General features: G+C 45.8%; 1 pseudogene; it reads right to left on the minus strand.

Annotated features, from left to right (window-relative positions):
* Nucleotides 1-1,140: 1,140 nt before the first annotated feature.
* LOC119321395 lies at nt 1,141-4,523 on the minus strand (annotated as a pseudogene).
* Between the last annotated feature and the right edge of the window lie 4,167 nt (nt 4,524-8,690).

The following is an 8,690-nucleotide window of genomic DNA, read 5'->3' on the forward strand; positions in this document are numbered from 1 at the left end:
TTGTGCACGTGTGTTGATGTGTGCTTGTGTGCTGCGTGTGTGCGGTACTACCTCGCTCTGATGTTGTGTGTGCGCTACTGCCCCACATACCACACGAGGGGCAAAAGAGTCTTTTCAGATGTCATTTAGGCTTAAAATAGACGATAGTGTCATAAAGGGCATAAATTTAGACTCATTCTTATATGGAAAAGAAGTTTTTCAGTGTTAAATAAAAAAACGAAATTTAAAATAGCGTCAAATAAGGAAATGTTTCTAGAAGGGGAGGGAAGTTGTAATAGTAGTTTTTGCTAGCAGGAATAAACTACATACCGTTTATTCCGCTCTTGTCCGATTTCAAGCCTGATTTGGGGCACCATGCACGTAGATTTCAATTTTCCCCCTCCTAGCATAGCGACTATGTTTAGGAACTAGTTGAGGGATGTACACGATAAGCTTTAGGCGCAGATACATATGTGTATTTGTGCTACTATGGGCGTTATGGGACTGCAGTAATAATCTTATCTTTAATAGATCCAAACTTTCACAAAACAATTGCGGGTCATATTTAGATTTGCTGGATGGATTCATTTTTGCCAAGTGTTCATCGGTGAAGAGGATCTCATGATCAAAGAGTACGACCCAGTTCGCATGATTATTTTCCCCGTACTACGTGAGGAGATTGAGACTTTGAGTGTAACCGCCGGGAGATGATAGCATAGGATTTATTCAACTAGGTTGGATGGTGATCCCGTAATAGGCTATGTAATTTAGTTGGTACCTATGTTATTGCCCTTCGACAACTTTTATGTTAAGCCTTGTAAAACCTTGAGTAAAATTTGACTTTGCTTTAACAAAAAGTTGGCCGTGTGCATCATTTGATTGAGAGCCCAGGAAAAAATATATCAATTGGAGATGTTTTTACACTAAACCATGTCACGTGCATGCACTTTACTCATGCAGATACTAGAGATCAGATCGATATAGACGATTACTCACAGTCACCAGATAAACAAACAAACGCAAACGAAACAGTGTACTAAGCATCCATTGCATAAACAAGGAAACACAATCCAGGCCAAGGAGGGCTGAGCATTTGTGCAATACCAAAAGTTACAGAATTAAATAAGTACGATGCAAAGCAAAACTAGAGTGATTTTAGTATTAAATAAGTACGGTGTACGCCTAGTTTTCCATGACCTGATGGGCATCAACGTTCCTTCTTCACTTTCATCATTTCCTTCTTGCCCTCAGACTTGTATTTGTTGGCGTCACGCACCATCCGCTCGATCTCTTCCTTGCTCAACCCACCCTTGTTGTTGATGATCGTGATGCAGTTCTTGTTTCCGCTCGTCCTGTCCTCAGCCACCACCGTTAGGACACCATTTGTATCGATTTCGAATGTCACTTTGAGCTTTGGCACGAGCCTTGGCGCTGGAGGGATGCCAGTGAGCGTGAAGTTGCCCAGAAGCTTGTTGTCCATGGTCAATGCCCCTTCACCCTCGTACACATATATGCCCGCGGTGGTCTGGTTGTCATATTCGGTCGTGTAAGGCCCCTCCATCATAACGGGGATGGTGGTGTTCCTGGGTATCACCACGCTCATGACACCACCGACCGTCTCTATCCCAAGAGACAGCGGCGTGACGTCGAGAAGGACCACCACCTTCTGATCGTACTCGCCGTTGAGGATGGCGGCCTGAATAGCAGCGCCGTAGGCGACGGCCTCATCCGGATTGATTTTCTTGCAGAGTTTCTTCCCGTCAAAGAAATCCTGCAGCATCTGCTGCACCTTGGGGATCTTGGTGGAGCCGCCGACGAGCACGACGTCGTGGATCTGTGACTTGTCCATCTTGGCGTCGCCGAGGCACTTCTCCACATGCTCAATGCACTTGCAAAAGAGGTCCATGTTGAGCTCCTCGAACCGGGCGCGGGTGATGGTCCCATAGAAGTCAATGTCGTCATGGAGCGAGTCGATCTCAAACTTGGCCTGCGCCGTAGAAGACAGCATCCTCTTGGCCCTCTCGCAGGCCGTCTTAAGCCGCATCAGAGCCCTCGGACTGCCACTGATGTTACTCTTGTGTTTCTTCAAGAATTCCTGCACAAAGTGTTCCATCATTTTGTTGTTAAGATCCACCCCTCCAAGGTGGGTGTCCCCGGACGTGGCCTTGACTGTAAAGGTGCCTTTGTCAATGTGGATGACAGAGATATCCAAGGTGCCACCACCGAAATCAAATATGAGCACCGTCTTTGCTTCGCCAGTAACCAACGTATCGTCTAGTCGGTAGGCAATGGCTGCGGCAGAGGGCTCGTTGATGATACGTATGACGTTGAGACCAGCAATGGTGCCGGCATCAAGGGTGGCCTGGCGCTGCGAGTCATTGAAGTAGACCGGGACAGTGATCACAGCATCCTTTACGGTGGTTTCGAGGTAGACCTCGGCTGTCTCCCTCATCTTGACAAGCACCATGGAGGAGATTTCTTCAGCTGCGAACTGCTTCTCCTCGCCCATGTACTGCACCGCAATCATGGGCCGATCACTGGGGCCGGAAATGACTTTGAAAGGCCACAACTTCATATCTCCTTGTACTGACTCTTCGCTGAATCGTCGACCGATCAGTCGCTTTGCGTCTGAAGAAAATTCTTGTAGTTGATTTCAGTACTATATTTCACAAAGATAGAGGGATATCAAAAAAATGAGAGTATATATACATCGCAATTCATTATTAACAACTAAATTACCAACTACATCGCATAACACATTTTAAAGATCATTTGACCCGACTATTAGAAATCAGCTATAACAAAATACAAATTGAAGCAGGCCCACATTACGAATAAAATTGAAGGTCTGTTCTGTTATGATATGGTTGATCACTAATTAAATTTGTAGTAATTTGTATTTTTTTCTTCATATTTAATTTACTATCATTTGTGCACTAACATATGTATATATTTCCTGAAATTTTGCAGTGACATAGTTACATTAATAAGCACCACAATGTTGCCTAAAGAAAAATAAGTCACTCAACTTGTGAACGTCAATCGAGACTGGTTTTTTACACCCACGGACATTGCCCCCGCAACCGAAAGCATAGCAAAAAATAAATCAAACACAGCAAAAGATAAATCAAAAAAATCTGAAACTTTTTGGCTTCGATTATAACCAAGTGTTGTAGGTGCTTACAAAATTTGGTGGTCAAATGACATCCAAGAAGCTCTACACACAAAAAAGTGCTCAAACATATATGCACTGTTTGAGCAGAATTTGTATTTCGTTTGTCTGGAGATCATTTGTTGTTATTTAGCCACCAAACCTTAAAAGCACATAATACATTTGTTCATAATCAATGCCTCGAAGTTTCAAACTTTTTTTTTTGCTATTTGTTTTGATTTTACTTTTCATCATGGGTGCAATGAACTTGGGTGTGGCCACTATTTTTCCATGTCAGAAATGTAGCCACTCAACTTGTGAATGTCATAGACGCATGATCTTTCATGGGTATATGTTTATAACTGATTGTACTCTTTTTTATAATTTAGTTGAGCTACATAATTATAGTTTCAGTTCTCACAAAAATAATAGATTGGCCGCAAAATAGATATGTTACTAGAGATAGTAGTTACTATATTCAGGTTATAAGGTTGTGATTGTCACATTTATGGAGTGAAAGCATTAGGCAGTTTAAGATATAAATATAATACTATTTATATACTTATAGCATAGAAATTGCACCTACTATAGCTTACGAGCCTTTTATAGACATGTCCTATTTGGATATGTAGAACCCTAGATATTAACTTTGGAAGCGTTTTGCTAAATCCGATGGAATGATTAAACTAAGACAATTTCAGTTACAAAAATATTAACTTTGGTAAACATGAATATCTTGAATAAGAAACAAATTTAAAAAAACTTGAATAATCTCTGAAGGTTAAAGTAAAGCTACTGATTCACACAACCTTGTCTATACCTTACTGCAAGGTGTTTGAAATTCCACAACTGACATATTCGCCATTCTTACATTTATTTGAACCAAATATTAATTGCGCTTACAGTTTTAAAACCATTTTCCCTGACAACTAACTAGGAAATTGCAATGTATTGGGTGCCAATTCGTTGGGAAACTAAGAGCATGTGGAATTCCAAAATTTCTGTTCGGGTAATTAAATAATGAATGCCACAGAACAATATGAAAAAACCTGGCAGGAAAGGTGCTGGAATCTGAATGGCTGTGTAAGTTTGACTGCGGAGAAAAAATCTTGCAAGCTAGGTTTATATTCAACTAATGGAGTTCAGACGTCAGCTCGTAGTCCTCACCGAAAACTGTGTTGCCGGGGTTCATGTCGGCCTGGTTCACGGCTGCATCGCCGACAAGCCTCCATGCGTTGATGAAGGCGACACAAGACGGCGTGGTGAGGTTGCCCTGGTCGTTGGCGATGACCTCCACACGTTGGTGCACCGGCCGCCACACGGCCACGCAGGAGTAGGTCGTCCCGAGGTCGATGCCGATCGCCGGCCCGTCGCCCTTCGCGCCTGCTGCCATCTCCGAGGGACAGAGGCAGAGGAAAACGAAGAGTGCAGAATATAGGAGCGTGCGTGACGTTTGGGGAAACTGCAGGGGCTGTATCTAAATTTGTAGTGTAAAGGAAGGCGAGAGGCTACCAGGCAGTAGGAAAGCAGAAGCCGAAGGATTTTACAGAACTCAACGAACTTCAGCAATAATTACCCAAACAAAAGCAAGGTAGTATTACTCCGTGAAATGGAGAGTTTTCCCGCATCTGAATCCCGTAGAAATTTTTTGTCACAACGTTGGAGTCGGAAGATTGACCGATGGCAAGCGTTGGGCCTGATTTATACTAAGATAAGAAATGACAACTATTGAGTTAAATATCTCTCTAAAAAACTTTGACACAAAATACTGTGTCTACCGTCATTTCTAACCATCCATTTTATATTCTTACTTTTTGCAGGTGAAAACCTTGTATTACTCAACTCATAGAATTACAATCATCAGCAGCTAGCTGAACAGTTTTCTCAGGGCCAAAACCTTACCATGTCATGGTTCTATCTTTTTTTTCTAAGGAATGTCATGGTTCTATCTTTGGTATGAGCAAAAGTAGCTAAACTGTCACTGTCCAATTAATATCGCATCCCGTGCGTCGCCTACCTCCTGGCGACTCGTGGGAAACCCCTGCACGCTGCAAAAGCTCATCCCATCTCCATCTCGTCTTGCCGCCGCTAGAGGCTGCCGCGGGCGAAGCCCGGGCAGGCTCCAAGGACGGCGGCTTCGGGGCACTTCACCTGGTGGTGCAACGCATCAGTGGGAGCGTTAATTCCACGGCCATGACTGCTTCTGCTGTCAGGACCGGTAGGCGGCTTGTCTCTTCCTTAAGAGGTTGTGCACCGGAGTCAGATTTTTGGTCTATGGGTGTTAGAATTAGAGATAGATTGTAATCTCAACTGTTTATCTTCTTCTCTCTCCCGTAACAACCTGTATCTCTATCCTCATGTACGGAACCTGTATCCTAGCGATCTGGTTCAACTTGTAAGCCACGGCAAGGGCTCTTCATGCCGTCGATCAATATAAGCTCACGCGGCTCTCCACGGAGAGTAGGAACGCTTCCATCTGACATGGTATACAGAGCCATCCTCTTCCCATCTATCTAGCCAAAGCTCCATCAACCACCAAAAGTCAGATCGCCATATCCTCCTCGGCTCCCGTTGCCCTCAACCTAGGTGCACCACCTGCCGAGAAGCTTACCAAGGGGAATTTTCTCCTATGGAAGGCTCGAGTGATGCCGGCCCTGCGAGGAGCGCAGGTCACCGGCCTCCTGGATGGAATCGACGCAGCGCCCCCGAAGACGGAGCAGCAGCAGCAGTCGGACAAGACGATGGTCCCGGTGCCCAATCCCCTCTATGCGCCATGGCTGTCCAAAGATCAGCAAGTCCTCAGCTATCTCCTGAACTCTCTGTGAAAGGAAATCCTCGCCCAAGTTGTGAGTAAAGAAAATACCTTTGATTTATGGACTGCCATCACCATTATGTTTGCTTCGCAGTCTCAATCTCGAATCATGAATTTGAGAATTGCCATCACCACCACCAAGAAGGGCTCCATGTCAAGCACCTCCTACATCGCCCGTATGAAAAATCTGGGGGATGAACTTGCTGCAGCAGGCCGGCTTGTCTCTGATCCAGAGATGGTGGACTATGTCCTTGCTGGTCTCGATCGGGACTATGATCCGGTCGTGGCGATGATCGCCGTCAAATCCTCTATCACCGTCGACGAACTCTTCGCCCAGATCGCTGCCTTCGATCAACGGGTGGAGATGCTAGGCGACGGTCCAGAAACTGGCTTCAACACCTCCGCAAATCTGGTGTACAGGGGGCGTGGCCAGCCTCGCGGCAGGGGGCGCGGGCGCGGCAACAGAGGCCGCGGCCGAGGGAGAAGCTCGCCCTCCTCCTCTTCTTCAAGCGGCGGCAACAGGAGAGGTGGTCGTCCCCAACAACAGCAGCAGCAACGACCACAACACCAGGACTATCCCGAGTGCCAAATATGCCTCAAGCATCACCGCGGGGGCGCCCGCGAGTGTTGGGATCGCTATGAGGACGATGAGTATAAAGAAAAGGAGGCAAACGTCGCCACCGACTCCTACGGCATCGACACAAACTGGTATGCGGACTGTGGCGCCACCAATCATATTACAGGGGAACTCGACAAGCTGACGGTCAGAGACAAGTACCGTGGGCATGACCAAGTGCACACTGCAAGTGGATCTGGTATGGAAATGACTCACATTGGTTGTTCAATTGTTAAAACTCCCATGAAAAACTTGCATCTTAAAAGAGTTCTATATGTGCCCACAACATCAAAGAACCTTCTTTCTGTTCATAGATTTACCCTTGATAATCGTGTTCTCATTGAATTCCATCCATATTTCTTTTTGGTAAAGGACTTGGACACGAGGAGAATCCTTCTTAGGGGAAAGTGCGTGGGAGGTCTCTACTCGCTCATATCTTCATCAACATCATCAAATAAACAAGCTTTCATTGCTGTCAAGCCTTCATCATCAAAGTGGCATAGTAGACTAGGTCATCCTTCGTCAGTTATTGTTAAATTTGTTCTTAGCAAGAATAATCTTCCTTATTCTCATGAGTCCAATGTTGAGTCTGTTTGTGACCCGTGTCAACAAGCTAAAAGTCATCAGTTTCCATATCCCATATCTACCAGTATTTCAACTGCACCATTGCAACTTGTGTTTTCAGATGTGTGGGGGCCAGCCCCCACTTCCGTTGGTATACACTCATATTATGTTAGTTTCATTGATGACTATAGCAAGTTTACATGGATCTACCTCCTCAAGAAACGATCTGAAGTATTTCAAGTTTTCAAGAACTTCCCAAATCTTGTTGAGCGCCAATTAAACACTAAAATCATTGCCATGCAAACCGACTGGGGAGGTGAATACAGAAAACTAAATTCCTTCTTTCAAGAACTTGGCATCTCACATCATGTGGCATGCCCTCATGCACACCAACAGAATGGCTCCGCTGAAAGGAAGCATCGCCATGTTGTTGAAGTAGAACTAGCTCTACTAGCAAATTCATCTATGCCACTAAAATTCTGGGATGAAGCCTTCTTAACTGCCACATATCTCATAAACTTGCTGCCCAGCAAGGTCATAAATTTTGAAACTCCCATCACACGCCTCTTTGGCATCTCTCCTGACTATAAGTCGCTACATGTATTTGGCTGTGCTTGTTAGCCAAATCTTCGACTGTATAATACACGCAAGCTTGCTTTCCGCTCAAAGAAGTGCGTGTTTCTTGGGTATAGTCCCATTCACAAAGGAGTCAAATGCCTAGATGTGTCTACTGGCAGGGTATACATCTCTCGTGATGTAGTATTTGATGAGTCAGTCTTTTCTTTTGAATCCCTTCATCCTAATGCCGGAGCACTTCTCAAACAAGCAATCCTTCTTCTTCCACCACATCTCCAAAACTCTGATCATGGGGGCGACAATTGTACTAATCCAACTGATGATCCTACTAGTAGGACTGTGTCTCCATGTGTGCAGGATCATGCAGCAGAAAACGGTGCAGAAATTGGAGGAGAAAATGATCAAATTTTTGCAGAAAATGAGCCCTGATTGCATGCAGCAGAAGAGGACGAAGCCGGCGCGGAGCACGAGGCGGATCTGGAGTCACCTGGAACTCCTGTTCGCCTGACTGCCTCAGATCGGGTGAACAGATACGCGCCGAGCCGCATGCCCGGCCTCCTCCAGTCGCGCCAACCAGTCGGTGTTGCATCATCACGTGCGGACAAACCGCGCTCCACACCGCGTCCCACGCGCGGGCCAGCAACATCGCCAAATTCGGTGGGGTCCACGTCAGGGTCCCCGTCTCGCGCGCATGCACCAGCAATCAGCGAAGGGGCAGGAGATTTGGTGGGGTCCGCGTCGGGATCCCCGCCACTTTTGCATGCGCCAGCGGTTAGTGGCGGATCTTCTGTGGCAATACACTCGAATGAATCAGACACACCTCGGGCCGCAGGATCTGCTGTGGAAAGCGAATCTGGGCACTCTTTGGGATCTTCTATGCCGGAGTCTTCTGCGCCATCTCCTGCAATACGACCAACACGCACACGTCGAAGCCAGCCCCAACAAGTTACAACTTCATGTGTCATGACTCGGTCGCAAAAAGGTATAAGAAA

The sequence above is a fragment of the Triticum dicoccoides genome, chromosome 6B (assembly GCF_002162155.2).
Source record: "Triticum dicoccoides isolate Atlit2015 ecotype Zavitan chromosome 6B, WEW_v2.0, whole genome shotgun sequence".
In the NCBI taxonomy this organism is placed as follows: domain Eukaryota; kingdom Viridiplantae; phylum Streptophyta; class Magnoliopsida; order Poales; family Poaceae; genus Triticum; species Triticum dicoccoides.